Below are 25,626 nucleotides of genomic sequence, written 5' to 3' on the forward strand. Positions count from 1 at the left end.
GCTCCAATTGGGCACACAGCTCTGAAATTGTAGCCCTGTGAAGTCTACAGGTGAGGGCAATGTGCCTGTCCTCCAGTGTAGCCAAGTCCACCAAGGGTCTGTACACGGGGGTATGTCTCCATCTCCTATTCATCCGCAGCGGTAGGAATCTAAGGGACACAAGAGCGAGGAGCCGGTCACAAACTGAACAATGGAACTAGAACAGAACTTTGCACCCTGTAAACATGAAATGGGTCATTGTGATTTGTCCAGTATGTGCTAATATGTCCTGTGGCGCAGCATTATTCCAGGGCCTGCCCTCCCCCCCTAAACGGCGTCCGCCTGTCCTGTGTGGAGGGACAGGTGGAAATGAGGTAATTCCGCTGACGTCGTGCGCCGTTGCGGGAGGCGGTCGGGAACCACTGTGCAACTCCTCATTGGCTTACATTGGGCCCTATGGGTTACAGTGGTCAATGGTGTTCTACGCCGGTGGGGACAGTATGCACCGCCGTGACCGACGTTTTCTATCTGATTCCTCACTTGTTACCTAACCTTCCATAGGAGAGGACCTACACTGCATGTGCTGCTGTGACCTGTGTCTGGAACCTACCATGGCCCATGTGACTGGGGAAAGGGCCCCAGCCTTCACTTCGGAGGAGTTGGAGAGACTGGTGGATGGGGTCCTATCCCAGGACGGACTGCTGTATGGGCCTCCAGACCAACAGGTGAGTACACTGTGAGCACGATGCATGTGGCATGCATGCATGGAGTTGTGTGTGTGAAGGCCTCGTGTAAGGGGGGTGGGTGGATGTCCTATTGGGGGCATACATGTTGTGTGCTGGTCCATGTGTGTGTAAATGGTGATGTGAAGGGGTATGGTGGGCCATATGTGTAACAAGCAGGACTGTTTGTCTAATTCTATTTTCCTGTGTGTATTGGTTCTGCAGGTCAGAGCCCATCAAAAGAAGGGGATTATGGCGTGCCATCGCCAAGGAGGTGCGGACCCTGGAGTTCTATGGCAGGCCGAGCACCCACTGTCACAAACGGTGGGAGGACCTGAGACGCTGGGCATGGAAGACGGCAGAGGCCCAGCTGGGGATGGTCTCCCAACGAGGAAGGGGTTCCCATCGAACCATGACCCCCCTGATGGCCCACATACTGATGGTGGCCTATCCAGAGCTGGATGGGTGCTTGAGAGCATCACAGAAGCCACAAGGGGGTGAGTACAGTACCCATCATTTCAACTTAAGCATTGTAGGTTGGTATCCGAGAGGGGGATGTGTGTCAGTGGGTGCCCCCAGGCCAGGCCTGACATTGCAGTGTAGGTCCCCTGGTGGCTAGGGTTCAGAAGGGAAGATTTTGCTACCTAGCCGTAGGCATCCACTACTGGTCGGGGCTGCTTGGGTCCCATGTGTGCTGCATTTGGCGGTGTGTGCCCCTCCTCATGCCTTGGTGGCTAACTATTTCTCTGGTAGTGCAATGCATATTGTGTAGGCCTGTTCCCTGTGTGTGAGTGTGCTGTGTACACCAACGGTGGTGTTGGTGCAGCCATTGACCCAGTGTTTTCTTTGTCTCTTACCCCCTTTCTTGTTTTGTCATCCTGTCCTTATGTGCAATACCATCATCTGGCGGAGGAGCAGAGGCACCAGTGACAGAGGGAGCTGCATCCCACAGGACCCAGGAGGCAGAGTCCACTGACAGGGAGGGCACCAGTGGGACAGAGGGCGAGCGGAGCACCACGGCAGAGACTGGAGGGGTCAGTTGTGACACAGATACGTCCTCCAATGGAAGCTCCCTGGTGGTGGTGGGCACTTCTGTGACCAACCCAGCTACAGGTACAGCCACCAATCTTCGTATCAGCACCGCCCTCCCAGCAGCCCCTCATCGAGTTGCCCGTACCCGCTCACCCAGGAGGGTGGGCATCTCCTTCACCCCAGGCACCTCAGGCCCTGCCCCAGTTAGCCGTGCTGCCCTGAGTGAGGAGGCTATTGACCTCCTGAGATCCATCTCTGTAGGGCAGTCAACCATTGTGAATGCCATCCAGGGGCCTGCAGCCTAAGTGCAACAATCTAATGCATTCCTGGAGAGCATTCACACTGGATTGGCAGCCCAACAGAGATCGGTTCAGGCTCTGGCCTCCTCTATGATGGCAGTCATTGTTCCTGTTTCTGTCACGATCTGAATGCTTCTTACCGCAATTGTTTGTCAATCTCAAGTCACCACCTGGTCTCTTGCTGGTTCTGGACTGACCAAGGTAAGGACGACCCTTTCCAGTAGCCACGGTGCTGCTGATAAAGTAACACCAAGCAGACAGTGTCCTCCAGAAGGAGTCCCAGAGGAAAAAACCCAGTCCTGGGAAAAACCTCAGAAGCAAGGAATTCCTGGAAAGGAGGTAAGAAAAAAGTGAAGCTTAATAGAAACTGGAAATAGCAATACTGCAGCCAAGAAAAAACAGGAGAAGTCCAAAAATCACCGGAAACAGGAGAGAGGAGCACCACCTGAACGGAAGTGTTTGCAACACAAGGAACAGAAGACCAACTGTGCTTATATACTGGAAAACAGGAAGTGATACGCAGGAAGTTCCAAAGACACCATCTTGAATTGGGAAAAGCCACATTTGAGTGAATGGAAAAATAGCCATGGTGTAAAAGAGGAAGCAGAGCATGCAGGAAGAAAACAAAGACTCCGGGGACGAAGAAAAGATGGCTAAGAGAAAAACCATAAAGAAAGAGAAAACAAGAAAAAAGAAAAAAGGCAGAAAGAATAGGTAAGAGAGACTATAAGGGCGAAAAGCGGGCGCAGCGCGAAGCAGCACCCAAAGAAAGATTGGCTAGTCACGCTGTGGACCGAAAAATTGGCAGCGGCCCGAAACACGGCTCAAAACGCAGCCTGCGGCACAAATGGCTGTCCAGGACTCAGACTGCCGATCTGACCGCGGTCCGCAAGTGGGGCGCCGCAGGTCCTCGCGGGGTCACAGTTTCTGCCGTCCCCCCTCTAACTTCCACTGCCCTGTCCCACTCCCCTCAACCCCAACCAATCCCAAGCACACATACAGACGAGCATGCACACAAGATAACACCCAAGAGTGGCACAGGCAAACACAAGCACCACACTTCATCCCACAGGCACTCACACAAACACTATCCAGTTGCAGTCACACCAACATCCACTATTTCCACTGTCTCCCCATCCTCCCCCTCCACCACCTCCCTCCCAGCCACATCTACACTCACACCTGCGTGCACTACATCATCATCCACTACCAGCATCATCACCACACCAAGCTGAACACACACCTCACCGGAAGACACCTCCACAACAGCCATGCACATGTCCCCTGTGTCCTCTCCCACTGTGTCTGTCCCCTCCCTCCTAAGGTGCACAAACGCAAACACTCAGATACCCAACACCCATCCACCTCACAACAGCATACAGCCCATGCACCTGCCCCCAAATCCAGCAGACAAACACCTCAAACATCCTCTCCCTCATCCTCCACTCCCATCACTTCTCCCGCTTTCCGCCCCAATGTCCCTAAGAAGCTTTTCCTATCCACTATTGGCCTCTTCCCTCCCCCTACCGCCCATCCTGCACGTATAGGCAGGGTATCATGAACCCAGCCAAGCACCTCAGCCATGCAGTCTACGGGCCCAGTCCTAACCGCACCCCCTTGTGGTGGAAAGGGATCCAGGCCACATTTACTGAAGGGGAAGGAGCCTGCACCTGGCAGCCTAAAGTGGGTGGAGAATGCCCCAGCCGCCAAGAAGGGCAAGGAGCCTGCACCTGCCACACGAAAGGCCAAGGAGCCTGCCCCAGCAGGCAAGAAGTTCAAGGAGCCTGCCCCAGCAGGCAGGAAGATCAAGGAGCCTGCCCTAGCAGGCAGGAAGATCAAGGAGCCTGCACCAACAGGCAGGAAGTTCAAGGATCCTGCCCCAGCAGGCAGGAAGATCAAGGAGCCTGCCCTAGCATGCAGGAAGATCAAGGAGCCTGCACCAGTAGGCAGAAAGATAAAGAAGCCTGCACCAGTAGGCAGGAAGATCAAGGAGCCTGCACCAGCAGGCAGGAAGATCAAGGAGCCTGGACCAGCAGGAAGGAAGGACAAGGAGCCTGGACCAGGAACTTTGATGGAGCCCCCACCACCAACCGTGGTTGTGCAGCCGTCTGAGGTCACAGGGGATGGGCAGGAGCCTCCCCCCACCAGCGGCACCACCACTGTGCAGCCGTCCGAGGTTGCAGGGGATAGGCAGGAGCCTCCCCGCACCAGCAGCACCACCACTGTGCAGCCATCTGAGGCTGCAGGGGATGGGCAGGAGCCTCCCTCCACCAGTGGTACCACTACTGTGCAGCTGTCCGAGGTTGCAGGGGATGGGCTGGGGCCTCCCTGCACCAGCAGCACCACCACTGTGCAGCTGTCCGAGGTTGCAGGGGAGGGCAGGAGCCTCCCCCCACCAGCGGCACCACCACTGTGCAGCCGTCACTACTGTCAGACGGTATGTAATCCTGCCTCCATGAGCTGCTGTGCAGCCTGCCCACTCCTGAAACAGTGGGTATGACACCACCTCGAGAAACTGTGACCTTGCACTCCCCAGGATCAAGCACAGGGCATGTTGCCCTCTCCAGAACCAGTGGGTATGACACCCACCTGTGAGACTGTGGCCTATTACTCCCAGGATCAAGCACAGGGCAGGTTGCCCCCTCCAGAACCAGTGGGTAAGACACCCACCTGTGAGACTGTGGCCCATCACTCCCCAGGATCAAGCACAGGGCAGTTTGCCCCCTCCAGAACCAGTGGATAAGACACCCACCTGAGAGACTGTGGCCCATCACTCCCCAGGATCAAGCACAGGGCTGGTTGCCCACTCCAGAACCAGTGGGTAAGACACCCACCAGAGAGACTGTGGCTCATCACTCCCCAGGATCAAGCACAGGCAGGTTGCCCCCTCCAGAACCAGTGCGTAAGACACCCACCTGAGAGACTGTGGCCCATCACTCCCCAGGATCAAGCACAGGGCAGGTTGCCCCTTCCAGAACCAGTGGGTAGGACAGCCACCTGAGAGACTGTGGCCCATCACTCCCTAGGATCAAGCACAGGGCACGTTGCCCCGTCCAGAACCAGTGGTCTTGTCACATCTCCCGTGTTGAAGCAGGTGACATATGTGGCCTTGAACTTTGGCCTGTGGCCATGTGGCCCACGAAAATTGAGGACTGGGCTGTGTCCCTTTTTCTGTATCTATTTTCTTGCCTAACTTCCTATTTCTCCTGTGTTGATCTTATTACAAACACTTTGCCAAAATCATTTTGTCCTTGCATTACTCAGCCGAGTTACGGGGTCAAATTGTTTTTTTAATGCATCTGGTTGGTTGTATGGCATGTGTGTGTGGGGTGTGTGCTGTGTGTGTGTCACTCTCTTTTTCCTCCTGACCTCCCTTGTGTGCTAGGTGGCTGTACTCACCGTCGTCGTCTTCGCCGGCGTTGGTGTTCGTGGTGGAGCAGAAAGTAGAATATCAGTGGAAAAACATGAAGTTCGGGTTCCATGGCGGCGTGGTTGTTCCCTGTGTCTCCAATGGTGAGTCCCTTCACTTCTGAGCTCAGTTTCCGTCGGGCTTTCGATGTCGTTAGTACCGCCCTGGAAAAGGTGGCAGATTGCATGGTCTTAATATGGTGGGCAGAACATTGACTTCCGCCTGGCTGTAGGTGGCTACCGCCATTGTGGCTTTTGTTTCCGCTCTGGCGGTCGGTGTGGTACATTGGCTGTCTTTCGGAGATCTTTCCGCCATGGTCATAATTTGGTGGTAGTTACCGCCAGCCTGATGGCGGTCTTACCGCCACTTTATCACCAACTACCATGGTCATAACGAGGGCCATAGTGTCCACAACCCAGTGTGAACACATGTGAGCTAACTGAGGATGAGAATCTCAATGGATAGTGGCTGCCGGCAGCCACTGCTGCAGATGCATTATGGCTGGTAGGTCCAATGCAAAAGATGAAATAAAATAGAGCCAAAGTGACGTTAAAGCCATACCACCTATATCCCAATGATAGAGAATAGGACACTACGGTTTTCTAAACTTCCAAATAAAACATTGCCAGCTGGCTTCTACATTTAAAAATAATTCTTCAGTAAGAATAATGACATAGCACGAAACAGATATAAACAAACATGGTAAAATGACCATGACCACATCTGCCAATAATCTCCAAGTGCAGACAGTCCCATTTCCTAAGAGCTGCAGAAGATTCCTGATACAGTGTTTCATAATTAGGAGCCACCATATCACTAGTTACAGAGGTTATCTGAACCCCTAAATAGGTGGTTCATTTAATATAACGGGTATCCAGGGATTCCTGAGAGTTGTAATGGACGGAGCTGTATCCCCGTTAAGTTTAATCCAGAAATCATCCCAGATTCATCAGCAATGTTTTCAGTGTTTGCAAGAGCATTAAAAGTGGAGGAGGTCAGAATGGCAATATTGTCCGCATAGGCTAAGAACTTGTTGGCCCTCGGCGAAGGAATACACTCGGCAGCTTTACGTTTTTGAATGTAAAATTCTAAATGCAGAGAGAACAACAGAGAAGACAAAGGGAAACACTGTCTAGTGATCTGTTGAATGCTGAACTTGTCTGACAACCAGCCTGTCAAAACAATTCCAGCTGTCAGCGGGCAGTAAAGAGATTTCATAGCAGATACAAACTTTTGCCCAGACCCATCTGATTCAGAACTACCCATGAAAAATTCCAGGCGGCCCTGTCAAAGGCTTTTTCTGCATCCATCAAGATCAGTGCCTCAAGTTTGCATAATTCTTCTGTAACCTCCAATGCAGAGATAACAAGATTAATATGAGCTGAAGCATCCCGACCAGGGACAAACCCATGTTGCACAGAGTCTACCAAGAAAGATGACCGACAGTCGATTGGCCAGAGATAAACACAGCAATATGTGGTTCTACCCAGGATCCTAGCAAAGAAATAGAAACAGAAAAAGTTAGCTAACTCAACAAAATGCGGCACAACTATGTCCAAGAAGGTCTTGAAGATTGCAGTTGGGGTAGAGTCTGGGCCTGCTGCTTTGCCAGAAGTTAATTTAGATAGGGCTTTCCTTGTTTACGCAGTCGTTATAGGAGCTGTCAAAGCAGCCTGCTGAGTGTCATTCAAAGTTGGCAGGTTTCCCCCAGCTACATACTCAATTATTCCTGTCAATGGAATGGGTGCTTCTACCTCATATAAAGATGAATAAAACTTCAGAAAAACAGACACAACCGTGTCAGTGCTGGGGACCTCATGGCCCACTGACATTCTAATGCTAGGTATAACATTCTTAGACTGCCAGTCAAGAATGAAAGACAAGAATATTTCCCATTTCCTCACTATTCTTGAAAGAAGATGCTTGGCCATTTCACCATTTTAATAAGTCTTATCTCGGATCCACTGCTGAATCAGCATCAGGTACGCAGTTAGTTGTTCAAAAATATGATCCGTATTATATAAAGAGCGGCTAGTCAAGCAGTACGAATATTCTCTTTCAAACTTCAAGAGTTCAGTACGTAATTGAGACTCCAGCTCTCTCACCTTATGATCGCTCTGAATCGAGAAAGTGAGTGTATGTCCTCTAATCATAACCTTCAATATGTACCAGACGATAATGAGTGAGGCTGTCCCCTTATTAAAGACAAAAAAATATTTTAATTTTGAGGTCATAATCTTGATGTAAGCCAGATCCCTTAATAATCTGCGGTCAAAAGTCCAACGTGAGGAGGAGGCCTCACACATGACCTTGTTATGACTGATGACTAATGAACAGCGAAAGAGCAATATGGTCAGAGTGAATTGACGGGATCGAGATGATGCTATGACTTGCCGAGATCAAATAAATCCATGACATCATATCATATGAGGCCGAGTAAAATGTAAACCTGCAGTCAAACCTGCTGCAAGCCTGCCACACGTCCTGAAAATCATTTAATTACATAACCTGCCTAAGGACGGATCGCAAGCATCACATCCATCTAATCGCCACCTCACTCCTAGAAGTTGAATCTAAACAGGGTTCCAAGACTAAATTGAAATCCCCACACAATATAATTGGCCCTTCCCACTGACTCAATTCCAGAAGCAAAAAGGTAAAAATAGAGGGATCATCCATGTTGAAAGCATACAGGCCACAAATGCAAAATTGAAAATTAGCTTTTCTTACCTGAGCGATCAGCCAGCGTCCACCCCTTATCAATCAAGACCTTAGTAGCTGACCACCTACTGTTACTAGAAAGTAATAGCACCCCCCTCAGTGGAACCTCACTGCGGCAGCAGCCAGGATCTTAAAGCCTAAACCCTCTACTTTCTTAACTTTCTGTAAGCTCAGGTGGGGCTCCTGTAAACACACCAGCTGTGGCTTAAGAGGTCCAAGCTCTCCTATAACATATCAGACTTGGCAGCAGCCCTCAAGCCATTTACTTTTCAGCTGAGGATGTGAGTACCCTGGCTGCCTTGACCACCATTCTAAGTCATTGCAAAAAGTGAGATCTCTGCAAATAACAAAACATATAGCAACTAAAGTTGAAACATTCCCATTTTTACCTGTTTGTATTTCCCTGGTAGTCCAGTTCTTAGTATAACAAAAAATATGAATCATAGATGGCAGATACCACCCCCATTTCTCACCTCCCTCACCCTCCATTCCCCCACCTATCCCTTTCTGAAACACATATCCCTACTGATTCCCCTAAATGAATCAGGATCCCAACCCCTCATAACACAACACCCACATCATGTAATCAGAAAATAAACAGCAAAACACTGATCCACCACCCAGCGCCCTGATCCCCAAAGCCCTACCCCTCTTTAGACAGAAAAAGGAAAAAATGATGAAAGAGGGAAAAATCCCCCCACCAAAACAAAGACGGATGAGGGAGGAAAGAGCCAACATGAGTTACTAGTGTGGCCCTAGAACGCAAAGAGAAGATAACCAACATATTACAGTGGTACAAAAACTAAGACATAGGTATCATAAGAAATCGAGAGCCAAATACCAATCCTCAGTAATTCAATTATCCTTGCCAGCCTTCCTTGAACCCCACATTTTTAGAAGGTCCTGAGCTTTTAACAGATCCTGACAAAAATGCACTTGCCCCCGATAAGGAAGTCTCAATTTGGCAGATTACAAAGGAGAGGCAGAGGCAACCAGACGGATGGAAGCTGGAATTAATTCTGTGAGCCTCCATCTGCATTCCACCGGCAGAAATCAGAATGAACAAAGAACTCCACTTCACAGGACCTAACAGGGTTGCAAGGGCAGGCAAGATGTTAAATCATCTGTCGAAAAATGTAGTTGCCCACACAGATCAGAATAGCTCTAGGATATTGTGTAGCTTGCCGGTTGTTTGACTTTCGGAAAAGGAAACAGTGCGCCCTTTCAAATTGACTGTCAATGACCCAATCATTTAATTGTGGGAACGCCTGTCTAAATAGATGAACTATATACCCTCCTGGCCTTCTGTTATACCAAGCACCCATGGATTATTTCCGCACATTCGATTTTCCATGTCCTCCGTCTTCTATGAAATTTTCTTAAACTTAGCTTCATGCTACTCAACCAAACCCTGAGTTTGTTGGACCATAGACTGTAATTGAATCGAACAAGACTCAATATACTTCAGTCTACACTGAAGGATGTCCATATTCTTTGACATCTTATGCAAAATCACCTGTATTTTGAGATGGGCAGTTTTTTTTAAAGGAGAGTGAATCCTTCTTGCACTCCTACCTATGAGTCAGGGAAAGCTCATAGATGAATGCCAAGGTAGGTGAATGGGTGGAACTGCCTTGAGTGGATTGGAAATTAGATGACATTTTATGAGCAGCTGTTAGGTCAGAAGTATGTATCAAAAGTCCCAGGTTAGTCAAGAGCCCACACTGCCTGACCTTTATGCCATCTTCATGCCAGCTGGTACCTAGCCGGGGAGCGTTTGTGGGTGTAAGATCCATGCCCTCCAGATCCCAAAGAAGATAATTTTTCTCCACATCTCTCCTGATATCTTCCACCAGAATGGCATCTAATATAGGCGGAATTCAATTTTTCGAGCCTGGTTTCCCCTCTGATGGGCATTGACAGTCGTTCCTTTAGCCCGTTGCCTCTTTCTTTCTGTGGAGCTCGGGGAACCATGAGGGTCATCAATAGATACTAAATTATGTGAGATGGAAACCTTTGGCAGAATACATCCAGACCAGAGCTGAAGCCATAACCAGAGCCAAAGCCGACAGCTGGGGTGAAGACTTGACGCTCTGCCTCTGAAAAGTGAGAAAATGAGAAAAAGGCCTCAAGAGTCGTGTGAGTCCAGTCCCATCACATCACTTCCAGAGATGTTCGGGTCCACACGAGCAGAGGCACTAACTGGAATAGCCAAACCTGTCACCAGAGCTACTTGAAAGCTTCCTAAATAGTTGGCACAACCCTCTTCTCATCCCTCCTTACTCCCTGAGAGGGACCGTCCAGAAGCTAAAAGCCAGTGTGCCCTGACTGCTTGATTCCCGCCAAGGACTCCCTTGGGGTGTCGTCTTTTGGCTCTGGGACTTGTGAGGCCTCTGTCCATCTAACCCCACCAATAGGAACCCTAAACAAGTCTGGTAGTGTTTTGTGTATAACTGCTGGGGCTGTTTGAGGAGCTGTATAAGCGAAATCATCCTGTATGGATAAAGCACAATTACCAGATGACTCGAGCACAGAGGAGCTGAGGACCGGTAAGTGAGATGGTGCTGACTCAAGTAAAAGAACGCCACCCTACGGACTCCTGGATTGTTTTTTGCGTACTAGAGATACAAGGCCACGGTCCAGCAGAGATTCCCCTTTGACACTGTCTGCACTGTCAACACTCCCTGCCCCTGCAGCGTTACCAGTCGTAGCGATTTCAGCTGACCTGCTTACTCTCGCTGGACCATCCTCTTCATTAGCAGCAGCCATTTCATCTCCCCCACCACACCCATCAGCATGGCGACTGGGGTTCCAGGCACTGACCGCCTCTAAGGATCAAGTAGTGCAAACAGTTTTAATACAGAGGGCTCTTTTGGCTTTTGGGCTCTTTAAGCTTCTCATTCACCGCTGGCCATTTGGGCTCCTGAGTCTCCTTGAGCTGCTTGGGCTGCTTTGATTTAGTGAACTCAACAAACACCCGGTGTCAAGCAGCTTTTTGCTTGCCCACTAAGGCATAATCACTCACCTTGTCACTTCTCTCACGGTTGGCACCACTCCTCGTACTAGGGACCTTGGCACCCATAGCTTCTCCTCGCCTGGAGTCCCACCCTCGACAACTCATTTGGCTGCTCTTCAGGTCCCACAGTGATCCGCTATTTCTGGAGTCAGAATAATCTTCAAGAATTAGATGGAGCTTTATGGACACTGCGAGAGGGACTTAAGCATTTAGGGAAGGTTAATGATTATTCAGGGACAGAGGATATTATGAGCTCATCTCCACTATTGGAGTCAGACCTGTGAAGGGTAACTACTATAATGCAGCAAGAGTATTTTTATATTTGTTTTTGTTGCTTTTAGTAGTGCACCATATAATATTTCGCCCACTAAAGGGCACTTTGAGACTACAGAGAAACAAAAAAAGAAAAGAGGGGCTGAAAGAAAGAAAATAAAGTGGACAGAAGAGGAAACCAAGGAAAGTGGGAAATGGAATTTGGGCTTTTCAGTATGCTTGGGTACCCTGCAATGAGCAGGAGAAGATAAGAGGTGCTGATGTGGCAAGCCAAATGTTCCTGCGTGGAGGTAAATGATCTGAAGTAGAAGAGAGCTTGTCATGGGAGAGGCTCAAAGCACAGATTAATGAAGCAGGGAAAGGGGAAGGCAACCCGTGTATAATATTCAAGGTAAGACTAGTTACCAGAGTGGACTTTGCAGAGTATTTGATGGTTTGTGAAGTGCCACTGCCTACTTTCGGCATCCTCAGGGAGCTTCAAGGCTCTAGACAGAGACGGGGGCAGATGGAGGATAGATGCTGATAGAAGTAAAGAAGGGGAACACAAGAGATGTGGATGGTAGTTTTTATCACACAGACCACCTTTGAGGCCTGACAGAGAGGGGGGTATGAACAGGAGGGGTGAAATTACAAACATTGATAGAGGAAAAAGAGAGCAGACGATGGGCGGCTCTAAATGAGACGATATAGATATCTCAGCTGCAACAGAAGTGATGACACATACCACTGGATCTCCCCCACCCCCTGCCATGGCATCTTATGAAGTGGCATCTAAAGATGTCTGACCCACAAAAAGTGATAGACATGTTCCTTGACAACATCACATACTGCAATAAGTGCAAGATTACTAAACAGTTATTAAAGCGCCTTATAAGACCACTGTGGTTACTACTCTTCTGTTGTGAATGCTGACATGATGTGGTGGATGTAGTCTTGACATGGCAGGTCCCCTACCCTGCGAACACTGGTTTATCGTGACTGTCGGCCATGTCAGATGGGCGTGAGCATGTGCGAGGGACACTCAGTGATTTGAAGGGCCCACTGGACGAGGGTTATACAGCATCCATTTTAGGACATCCTCATTCCTCACTCCTCATCCCTACTTCTCATCCATCATCCCTACTTCTCATCCATTTTATATCATCCCTACTTCTCATCCACCATCCCTACTTCTCATCCCTGCGTCTCATCCCTGTTTTTCATCAATCATCCCTTCTTCTCATCCATCATACTTCATCCCTACTTCTCCTCCATCATCCCTGCTTCTTATCCATTATACATCACTCCTACTTCTCATCCATCATCCCTGATTCTCTTCCATCATCCATACTTCTCATCCATCATACATCATCCCTGCTTCTCATCCATCATCCCCTGCTTTTCTTCCATCATCCCTATTCCTCATCCCTGCTTCTCATCCCTACTTCTCTTCCTTCATCCCTACTTCTCTTCCATCATCCCTACTTCTCATCCATCATCCCTACTTCTCATCCCTCATCTCTGCTTCTCATCCCTACTTCTCATTCAACTTCCATCAGTCCCACTTCTCATGCCTCAGCCATCATCCTTATTCGTCATCCATCATCCCTACTCCTCATTTCTCATCCTTCAGTCATACCAATACATTTTCAGTTGTGTGAAACACACCTTCACGTTGATTGGTTGGGAACAACCAATCAGAGTTATGAGAGAGAGCTGCATTCTATTTCACTGAAAAACAGCCTGGGTGAAGAGAGAAGGGAGGAAATGCAACTGCGTGTTTGTTTCCAGTGAATTCAAGGCTGCACAATATTTCATTTTATTTAAGTGTTTTTTGTATACACAGGCCTCTGCATAAAGCTCTGCTGGTTTGGGAAATGCAAGGAGCTCACAGCTTGTACCATAAATCAGCTCTTGGAGAAAGGATTGTACAGGTCATGTACAGTTCAACTGAAAACCTTTCTGGTTTCAGTTTCATATGTAGAAAAAAAATGTTTAAAATCAGCTCTGGTGACAGTGCGCTCCAATTCATCCAATCCTTTTCTGGTTTCATTTTAATTTGTAGCAAATAAAATGTTTAAATCTGAGCCTGCTTTTTATTTGTAACAAATGAAATGTTCAAATATGAGGCTGCTTTTAGCTCTGAGAGCTGTTTTTATCTTTTCTGAAACCATAAAGATTTTCAATGAACTGCATAACCCTTTCTCCAAGAGCTAATTTAGAGCCCAACTGTGGGATCCTTGTCTTTCCCAAACCAACAGAGCTTTCTGCAGAGGCCTGTGTAAACAGAAGAACACTTAGTTAAATAAAATGAAATGTTGTACAGCCTTGAATTCACTGGAAACAAACACAGATGCATTTCCTCTTCTCTGTCTTCACCCACCACAAGCAATGAAAAGGCTGTTTTTTTTTGTTGTTGTTTTTTTAATTCTTTATTAATTTTGAAAACAGATATACATAAAATACATATTAACTAAAGTACAAATACACACCAAATAATTAAAACAAAAGTGTACCAATAATGAATTTGCATAATCATTCCATACTGAATAATAGAAAAGAAAAAAGAAAACACAATAACTAATTATTAAGGTAAACGAGGAAGAAATCCTATTCAAATATTAATTTTGCAGCGATAAAGAGTAATATTCAATAAAAGTTTAAGAAAATTAGGTATCTGTTTGTTCACTACATTTTGTAAAAAGAACAATTCAAGAGGTCACAATAATAATACACACAAAAATTAGAATTATAAAAAGAGAAATACAGCTATTCTAAAAAAGAACCCCAAATAGCATCAAATTGAATTAAATTATCATTCAGTTTGTGTATCACTCTTTCATATTGCGCAACTTCAAGCATATCTTTCAGCCAAGATTGAATTGTTGGTAAAACATTAGATTTATCAAAAACGTAATATGTTAACTTTAGCCAGACTAAGAGCTGTGGATAACCATCTAAATATCTGTGGAGAGATCCTTTTTAAATTAGTGGTATCATGTAATATGGACAATCGGGGTGAAAGAGAGACAATATCAGGTAATAGTGTCCTCAGATAGCTTGCTATTTGTGTCCAAAAAGGAAGAATCTTGGGCCGTTCCCATAAAACATGTACGATAAGTAAGTTTAGCAGAGTAAAGTGTAGCGGGTGACCAATGCCTGCGATGCCTGCGATGAAGTATTTTAAAGTAATTTAATTTCAATCTCACATCACAAAGACCTTGATTATAATTTTCTAAAAGTTTAGTCCAGCCTCTGTCCGAAAAGGTAGTATTGAGTTATGTGGACCACCAAGTCTTTAAGTTGTCAAATGTATTGATTGAGAAAGACCTATCAATTAATATGGAATATAAACCAGATACAGTACCTTTGAAAATTGTCCATGTTCCAATAGATGATTGCAATATAAGATCCATGCAAGAGTCTGTTTTGGAATTTAAAATGGGTGATAATAAAATAAAAATATTAAACTGTGAATTTGGAAAACAACATGTTTCTTGTAATTGCAAGAATGATGTCAGGGAATTATTTTGTGTGTATATAAGTCCGATAGGATATTTATTTTATGATTTCTCCAAACGTACCAATTAAGCTCTTTACCCTTGTAGGTAAAAGCAGAATTATTCAAAATTGGAGCATTTAAATGAATATAAGCATTGCATTTTATTATTCTATGAGCTTTTTGCCATGCTAATTGAGAAGAGTAAATAATTGGATTTGAAAATTGTGAATATTTTGGATTTTTGGTATAATAAACGGCCATGATGGTAGTAGTTTTCAATAAAAACTGTTCAAAATTCACCCATAAAGGGGTATTACAGTTCGTGGATACCATGTATGTTGAATGTGCTAATTGTTGGGCCACCCAATAATTTTCCAAATGTGGGAGTCTTAAGCCTCCTTTTAATGAGGATGAGTGTAATTTTGAGCTACTTATGCAAGGTTTATTTTCTCGCCAAATAAAACGAGATATCAAAGATGAGGTGTTTTGGAAAAAAGTAGAGGTTACAGGGAGTGATAGCATACTGAACAAATAATTGCATTTTGGAATTGTATTCATTTTAATAATTTGTACTCTACCTCATAGTGAAAGATTTAATTGAGAACATTGTATAAAATCCTGTTTAAGTTTATCTACAGAAGGATTCAAATTATCCATCATTACATTCTTCAGCCCAGGGTTAAGTAAAATCCCAAGATATTTAAATTGAGAAGATCTCCACTTCAAAGGAAAATTAGCTAGGGAACCTAGTGTAGTATCATTGTTCATTGGTAGTGCTTCACATTTAGACCAATTAATTTTTTACCCGGAAAACCTCAAAAAGCAATTTAAAAGGGAAAACAAAGTATTAGCCGAAGAATCCGGATTTGATAGTATCAATAATATATCATCTGCATAATAGAAAGCTTTTACCTCTCCTGTAGGGATTACAATACCTTTTATATTGATATTTTGTCTGATAGCTATTGCTAATGGTTCTAAAGCAAGAAGAAACAACAATGGAGAGGGTGGACATACTTGTCTGGTACGACGAACATTTTTAAAGTAGGAAGCCATTGCATGTAATTGCAGACGTTAGGGAGCTGGTTAAAGTGACAAAATCTGTTCCAAAGCCCATTCTATCCATAGGTTGGAATAAACATCCTCATTCCACTCTATCTAAAGCCTTTTCTGCATCTAGGGACAATATCACATTTTCTATTTTATGTTGTTGCTAAAGTAAGTGTAAAATTGTTTGAAGATGATTTGAAGAGGAACGGGATGGGACAAAACCGACTTGAGATTGATAAATAAGTGATGTGATAACTGAATTAAGACGAATCACAAGTATTTTTGCCAATATTTTAATGTCGGAATTTATGAATGAAATAGGTCTATAGCTAGAACATTCTAGTGGATCTTTTCCAGGTTTAAGAATTATAGTAATGCATGCTCGCAAAAATTCTGGGGAAAAGTGTCCTTTTTTAATGCTTCATTAAAGAAAGTTTGGAACAGTGGGGTTATTTGAGTTTTCGTAATCTTATTAAATTCAATAGGAAAGCGATCTTCACCAGGAGCCTTACTTGTAGCTAAACAATCAATAGCTTTTGTAATTTCTTCTAATGTCATTTCCCCTTCAAGGCTTTTTTTCTGTTCTTGAGATAATCTTAGAATATTTAAATTAATGAAAAAAACATCTTCTTTAATATCTATACACTGTAACAATGTATATAGTGTTTCATAATAGATCTGAAATTGTGCCAGTATATCAGATGGCAGTGTAAATAAGTTGCCAGAAGAATTTTCAATTGCAGATATCGCTCTGGATGATTCTTGTTGGCGTAACTGATATGCTAAAACTCTTCCAGCTTTCTCCTCCCTTTCATAATTGCGTTGATGAATTAAAAAGAGACATTTTTCAGCATGAGATGTATATAGATTGTTAAGTTTAAATTTAACTGAGAGTAATTTCTTTAATATCTAGGGAGAACAGGTTTTATTATAATGTATATATATATATATGTATATACCAGTTGCATTGCATTTTCGTATTTATACTATATTTATATTATTACACTCACTTTATCAAATTCCTGTTGTCCTTGCATTGTTCCTGAGGGGTACGGGGTAAATATGTTTTATTACTGCACACTATTTATTGGAGTGTGTGTGTGTGTGTCACTCTCATTTTCCTCCCTCCCTCCCTTGTGTGCTAGGCGGCTGTACACACCGTGGTCGTCTTCGCCGTTGTTGGTGTTCGTAGTTGAGCAGGACGTAAAAGATCATTGGGAAGATTTGCAGCTCGGGCTCCATGGTGGCGTGGTTCTTCCCTGTCTCTCCAATGGTGAGTCCTTTCACTTATGAGGCCTGTTTCTGCCAGGCTTTTGATGTCATTGGTACCGCCCCGGAAAAGGTGGCATATTGTGTTGCCATTATATGATGGGTGGAACACTGACTTCCTCCTGGCTGTAGGCTGCTACCGCCGTGGTGCCTGTTATTTCCACCCTGGCGGTCGGTGTGGTAAAGTAGCTGTCTATCTGGATTCTCACCGCCATGTTCATAATTTGGTGGTAATTACCGCCAGCCTGTTGGCAGTATTACAGCCACTTTTTCACCGACCGCCAGAGTTGTAATGAAGGCCTAAATCTCCAATTGGATTTGGGGGTCTGCGCTAATCCAACATTAATGTGTATATCTATTAGATCATGTTCTGAAAGGCTGCATGGCATAATTCCTGCATGTATTATCAACTGTAGTGTTGTAGAGGACGTCAGGAAGTAATCTATTCTAGAACGAATTAAATGAGAACAAGATGTAAAAGTATAATCTCTATCATCTGGATGTAATAGTCTCTATGGTTCTTGTAGTCCAAAATCTTCCATAATATCTTTTAAGATATGTTTGTCAATTGTGTGATGGGTATCAGGTTTACCCGATCTGTCAATGAAGGGATCTATAGTGACATTCCAATATCCCCCAATTATAAGTCATGTGGATCCAAAAGATGACAATAACCTACTAATCTGAGAAATAAAGGATGTTTTGGAGTCGGTGGGTGCGTAGATCTTACCAATAATCATGAAGGAATTATTTAAGCAAATGCATATCTGCCGTTATCATCTAGCCATGTTTGAATAACTTTATATGGCAGGTTTTTATATAAAAACAATAGCTACCCTGCACTTACAAATAGGGGTGATATTGTTGTTAGAATTGCTATGGGGTATGGTAGCGTGTATAACTTGACCAATTCAATCTCTTTTTAATTTTTTGCTTTCTGACTCAGTGAGATGAGTCTATCTGGTTTTCGTTGTCCAAGAAAATTAAGTATTTTCTTTCTCTTAATAAAATGTGTTAAACCATTAACATTTAAAGGTTTCATCTTATAAACTGACATATTCAAGATAAAGATTAAAAAAATTGTGATAAGAATAATAGAGTTTATAGGGACATAGAGAAATGAGATTACAACTTTATAAAAACAGTTTATATATAGGAGAGAAGAAAATTAAAAGGGTGAGAGAAAGAAATATGAAAATTAGAATATATCAATAGAGATAAATGAATGTAAATATGAAGAAAGATAAGAAATGTGAATACAGAATCAAAATAAATATTAAGAATAAATTGAAATAAGGAATGATTATTTAAGAGCACTATCAATTCAAATGAAATTGTTCAACACAGAGTGATAAAAAAATTACGTACACTTCACAACTAAGGGGCACATGTAAGTACCATTTTTCCTGTGGCAAACGGCCCGATTCGCAGAATCGGACCGTTTGCAACAGGAAAAAAACATTTTGGTATGTACAGAGCCTATTTTGCGATTCGGTAATCTACTTACCGAATCGCAAAATAGGTTTGTGAGTTGCAATTAGGAAGGGGTGTTCTCTTCCTAATTGCGAGTCGCAGCGCGATGTAGCATTGTTTTGTGACTGTGAATGCAGTCACAAAACAATCGCAGTTAGCACCAGTTTCAAACTGGTGCTAACCCATTCGCAAACGGGAAGGGGTACCTTTTGTGAATGGCAGCAAAAATGAAAAGAAAACTTTTCATTTTTGTCTTTGAACTGCATCTCGTTTTCCTTTAAGGAAAACGGGCTGCATTTTTAAAAAAAACTGCATTACCATTCCCAATAGAGTTGCAAATTGCAACCTACCTCATGAATATTCATGAGGTAGGTCATTTATGACCCCATTGTGAATCGCAAACAGTGTAAAGTACACTGATGTACATCTGGTTTTGCGACTCACAAATTGCAAGTCGCAAAACCAGATCTTTGTACATGTGGCCCTAAATCTTTAAACTGAGGGGATAGACATATTGTGCTGCGAAGTGGTGAACAGAGACAAGGGTGATAATGCCAATTCAAATATGAGATAAAATATCCAAAAACTTGCTAAGATATAGTCGCAGAGGGAAGAAGAGGACACCAAAGGAAGATTTTTTTTTAAATACTCTAAATCCAAACTGAAGAAAAACATGATGCAGAAAACTTAAAAACACAAAGAGGAAAGAAGAGTGCAAAACCTTATTGCATAAGTTATTATGTTTCCATCATGATCAAGGTTTCAAAGATGATCTAGATTTACCTCTAGGTTGATGTTTCTTCCATGCTTTAAGTTTACCGCCATGAGACTAATGCCGTTGAACAGTCTCCCAATTTCCTTGATCAACATCGTCTGGAGTAGTAGATGTAGAAGATTCTTTTATGGGTAGTGGAGATGAAGATTTGTAATCCATCTCTGAATCTTTATTGTCTAAGTCATTCAAAAATGAGTCCAAATCAGTAGGATCAAAGTACTCCTTGGTTTTCCCTTGAAAAGTCACAATCATAGTGGCAGGTTAAAAAAAAAAAATACTTTAAGCCTCTCTTCTTCAGTCTGGTGCGCAAATTTAAAAATTGTTTCCTTGTAAGATTGGTGGGTGCTGAAAAGTCTGCAGTGATAATAACTTGTTATTTTTTATATGCATATGGACCATGCTTCTTTGTTCCCATAATAATTTGACAAGCTTGTTGATGTCGCAAGCAGCAGGCTAGAATATTTTGAGGATTTGTAGAACAATCTGATGTATGGGAGCGGACACGATGGGCCCTCTGAAATTCCAATGGAACGGTAAAGGTGATGTTCATCAGGGTTGGTATTAAATTGGTCAGAAACTCTAAAATGTAATCTTTCTCTATTTGTTCCGGAAGACCTATGATTCTAAGATTGTTCCTTCTGTTACGGTCTTCTAAGTCAATCATTTTCTGCTGCAAATACCAGATATCATGACTTGTGTCAGGAGTCTTATCGAGACGAGACTCAATTTCCGTAATGCGACTATCCATTGTCTTCATATGGAAATGAAATTTAGTAACATAATTTCTTAATCCTTGAACTTCCATGGTATGTGCAGAGACTGCATTATTAACAGACGTAATTGAGGATTTTATATCTAGTAGTTCTTTCAGTATTCTGTCCATAGCTGCAGAAGGTAGTTCTGTGGATTTCACACTTTAAGTCAGTGGTATCAGATTTAGATAACAGAGCTGCACTATATGATAATTGTCTTACCGCTTTAGATTCTGACATAGGAAATATTTTTCAATTTTCTTTCAGACTTCTTCCAGTATCAGGTGATTTTTTTTCTTTCTTTTCCCCTTTTTTTCTTTTATGGTCTAAAGGTTCAGAAGACTTTTTCTGTAGTAGGACACACTTTACTTTTCGTTTTTCTATTCTCTTTTTAATTTAAAAAATTCCCATTAATCATGCAGACTTGAGGGATCTGTCGATTAGATAGTGCAACTTGTTTTTGATGCTCAAAGTGTTTTTACGTACTTCTGACTATTCATAAGAGGGAAAAAAAACGGAGAGCAATTCACCTTTATTTAAAAAGAATGCTTCCTCTTTATTTGCAGATCCCCATTCTAAGCTTTTCAAATAGACATTTCCTTAAGCTTTAGCTTCAGTAGTTACAGAGTGATTTGCTTTCAAGCAATAAATACCACGCATCTGCCATCTCTATTCTCTTTTTTTATTTTTTGCTTGGAGTTTAGAGAAAATGTTTTCTGACAAGTTTCCCTGTCTCTGTTGCTCTGGCTCTAGAAAGGAGCCTTCATTTTCCTTGGTGCCTGGCTCCACCCCCACATGTCTGCAGATTACTGAGAAAGCTTTTCAACTAATGATGCATATTCTGAAGAGATAATCATGTGTGACAAAGAAAAAACTTCACTGTACTTTTGATTTACAAGTCTTTAATGTGAATTTGCACCGCAGGTCGAGTTGAAATGATAGCCAGGCCAAAAAAGAGGCTGCGCAGAGGTTTGTCCTTTGTTCTTCCTTTGGCGTGACCCCTGTTTCACTCTCCAGGTTGCAGATTCTAAAGCTTTGTTGTGCACTGCCAGTGGCTGGTTCTAGACTCCTCTGAACTCGCGCTGTGTCAGGTCCCAAATTATAAGTTCCTTTGTACTCTCCTAAGGTTCCAAACAGGTTTGGGCTCACCAGAAGTTTTGGTACTCTCAGGCTGCAGTTCCCAGTTCCTGAAGCCCTTGTGCACCCCTGTTGTCTCCTTTTGCAGTTTCCAGTTCCTGAAGCCCTTGTTCACCCCTGTTGCCTCCTTTGTACCTACCCAGAGGCAGGTTCCAGCCTCTGCTGGGCTCTCCGATCTCCAGTATCGGGTCCCAGCCCTCTTTCCCCCCCCCCTCAGTTGGAGGTCACTCTCTCGTTTCTTTTCTCCTCCGTTGCAAGCGTTGCGTTTCGCTGCACATCCCAGTTGCTGTTTTCCAGACTATTGTTTCCCAGGTTGCAGCCTCCCAGCCTCCAGGAGGTAGTCTCTGTTGTCACCGGTGAGCCTCCTCTGCTGGGCTCTCCGATCTCCAGTATCGGGTCCCAGCCCTCTTTTCCCCCCCCCCTCAGTTGGAGGTCACTCTCTCGTTTCTTTTCTCCTCGGTTGCAAGCGTTGCGTTTCGCTGCACATCCCAGTTGCTGTTTTCCAGACTATTGTTTCCCAGGTTGCAGCCTCCCAGCCTCCAGGAGGTAGTCTCTGTTGTCACCGGTGAGCCTCCTCTGTGCTTTATTTTTATTGAGGAGCAGAAATCAGTTTTTTTGTAATTTCTTGAGAGTGACGGTGCGGGGCCCTGGGGGCCAGTGCTTCAGCTAATCACTGACCCCTCGAACAGCGTCAGATGTTAGCGGTCCCCCGAGGAAGGCTGAACCACTTCCACTGGCAGAGGGATGTCCAGGTCAGTTTTTGGTGTCTAAAGCTTTGCGTCCCACTCGTGCTTGGCCCCTGGCCCACTACTCCTCCGGGGGAAAGTTCAACATGTACACAGCAGAGTAGCAGAGACGAGGCATCAATAATTAAGTTTTCACTACCGTACCTCCGTCTGGTCCGAGGAGTGAGCGCGTTTCATGCATCAGCACGCCAAGGTCTGCAGATGAAGGCCCCTCAGCCTGCATTTATTGGCGGTGACCGGTTGTGCCTTGCGGTGTTTTCTGGCGGCTGTTGGTGTCCTTGCCCCGCTTGTGCCGCTTTATTGTGATTCCATTGGTTTCCACTAGCTTACCGAAAAAAGGCCTCGCCGCTATCTTTTGAGTTTGGAGCTACGAGAAACTGGCCATTTTGAAATGAAAATGTGTTTGTTTTGATGACTACCATGAAGCTGCAGAGTGCCCAGAGGTCGAGACTTCAGTCCAACATTATGGAGATGGATGACCGGTGTGGAAGAGGCACCAGAGTTCAGGGAGCGTTGAATTGTCTGAAAGGGAGAATTTCACTGTACCTTCTTAATACAGAAGACTTACATTGCAAAATAATATAATACGCTTAAGGCCAGTATTTAATTGAAGACAGAGCCCAAAGACAAGAAGCTGGAAAGAAAACATGCCCTGGGTGTGGCCCCGTAGATGAGCAAGGCCGCAATTACTCCCTTTAAAGTCCAATTAAAATAGAGCGATCACTGGATATCTTGGAGTTCCCATCTATAAAGATTGAGTTAAAGTGAAGAGATTTGCGGTTTATGGATGTGAAAACCGTTCTGGTCTCGTCCCTGGCCTCGGTGCCTCACTCAGATACTGCCATCGCTCTCGGCAGCATGCTCCACCCCTCTAGCCTGGAAGAGTCTTGGTGTTTCCTTCATTAAACAAAGGGAGAGTGGACAAGTGAGTTTCAAATCTCAGAAGTTATCAGGCCTCAGCACACTTATCTCTGACACGGATTTATTTGTAGCAGGTAAAAAGAGTGCTTCTAGCAAAAAAAGCCTCCTGTTCTTCTTATGAAATCTTATAATGCACTTGTGAACAGGCTCCGCAAAGTAAATGTAAATACAAATGTTTATTTTGGACGGCCCATGACTTCCATATGGTCGCTTTTATGTGAAACTGTTTTACTTTTCATTTTCAATTTATGTGGCATGAAAAATCCGGTTATGAGTTTACAAGCTCTAACTCCAGAAAATGCGAGACCCAGTGCATTGCAAATGCCTGTTTGAATGACAGCTCAATAATAATTTGACAAACTGGTAAAGCAAAATCTTCTACTAATCACTTTGATTCAAAAGTTGTGCTCAACCAAGGTTCTGTGTGATACCCGCAATCCAGCATATCCTTGAATCCACTTTTCAAATTGCATTCACTGCTCTGACGCCCTGCAATGGATTTGATTAATATTTTTGGATGATTGTGGTGCATCTAAAAGGGGTGGGGCACCACCAAGTATTTATTTCTATGTTGTTGGGGGGGAGCTGCAGAGAACACAGCAACCTCCCTAGTACAATTGAAAAAAATTGCAGAACGTCTGTAGAGCTTATCATATATTTTTAAAGCCCTCTGAGCTGGAGTTGTATTTTCTTCAGCTGGAATACAGTGTTTAGTTCTGTAGCTGCACTTTGTGGTCTAAAAAATGTTAAGAAAACTCTAAAGCATGTTTAATGTTTTCTTAAATTCTTTATTGAAAATATTTTGTGACAATTACACTATTAAACATTGATAGTCACTGGCAAAACAAAATTTAAAGCGATGTTATAGTTAGATTAAAATGTCAGTTAAAACATGCCATTTTAAAGGAACAAAAACACTGAAATTCACCATTTATTATTATCTCAAGTGACTATAACTTGTAAGTAAGTATGATCGTCGCCCTCTCCATGCACTAGTAATTACTTCACATATTACATCGCTCATGAGATGTTCTGTGACATCATTGATAACATCACTGCAATATCTGGAATGGCATCATTGTGCAAGGTGGGGCACGAGTTATAGTTACTTTAGGGCATGAGTTATAGTTACTTGAGATATCAATAATTAGTGAATTTCAATGGTTTTGTTTGTTTAAAATATTGTGTTCTAATTGACATATTCACCTAACTATAACATCCCTTTAACCTGTTTTTTTCAGTGAATTCTTAAGTTTTTTTAATATAAAGTAAACAGATAGAAAGATAGATAGATAGATAGATAGATAGATAGATAGATAGATAGATAGATAGATAGATAGATAGACAGATAGATAGATAAATAGATAGATCTGTATGCTCCAGCATGAAAGGTCTCATTGTGTGAAAGGAAACACTAGCTCAAGAGGTCTTACTGGATGAAAGGCAACATTGGCTTGAGGCTTTCCACATGACACAGGGCCAATAGGCAACTGTGATTATCATGTTTACCTCAATATATCCCAACTCAGAGAAGATAACACCACAATGCGAAAGGACCCCAACCATATTGCTTATTTCTTAGGCAGAGTCACACAGAAGTTTGTGTTTTAGCCATTTTGCAGTACTTCTTAATACAATAGACGGGTGTAATTTTGTTTTCACATTTAAGGGCTGAGAAAGGAAAAAGGAACTAAGGGCCAGATGTAGGAAGCCTTTTGCATGTCGCAAACTGCGAAAAACGCAGTTTGCGGCATGTAAAAGGCCGAACGCGATGCTCATCCTCAAATTGCGAGTCGGTACCGACTCGCAATTTGAGGATGTGACTCGCAAATAGGAAGGGGTGTTCCCTTCCTATTTGCGACTGCATCGCCATGCTGAGTTGCTTTGTGACCACAAATGCGGTCGCAAACCAACTCGCAGTTACCACCAGTGTCACACTGGTGGTAACTCATTCGCAAAAGGGAAGGGGTCCCCATGGGACCCCTTCCCCTTTGTGAATGCCGAAAAAAATATTTTTTCAGATTAGGCAGTGGTCCTATGGACCCTGCCTACTCTGAAAAAAACTAAACCAAATGGTTTCGGAAGTTTTTTCTTTTTGCAGTTCATTTTCCTTTAAGGAAAACGGGCTGCAAAATGAAAAAAAAACTGCTTTATTGCAAAAGCAGTCACAGTCATGGAGGTCTGCTGACTACAGCAGGCCACCATCCCTGTGAGTGCAGGGACTCGCTATGGGGTCGCAAACTGCGACCCACCTCATGAATATTGATGAGGTGGGTCTTTGCGACCCCATAGCGAGTCGCAGAAGATGTCTGAGACACCTTTCTGCATCCAATTTTGCAAGTTGCAAATTGCGAGTCGGTCAGACTCGCAATTTGCATTGTCGCAAAATTGGATATTCCTACATCTGGCCCTAAATGTCTAACTCAATCACAACCACATTCAAGCAGAATAATAGCCACTAAGGAAAAGAAAATAAACAATACATGTATTGGCAATGCAAGTAGGTTTGGTTTGCAAGGTATGGTTTATGGTAATATGAATCATTACAAGTAAATAATAGAAACTGATATG

The sequence above is a fragment of the Pleurodeles waltl genome, chromosome 7 (assembly GCF_031143425.1).
Source record: "Pleurodeles waltl isolate 20211129_DDA chromosome 7, aPleWal1.hap1.20221129, whole genome shotgun sequence".
Classification (NCBI taxonomy): Eukaryota; Metazoa; Chordata; class Amphibia; order Caudata; family Salamandridae; genus Pleurodeles; species Pleurodeles waltl.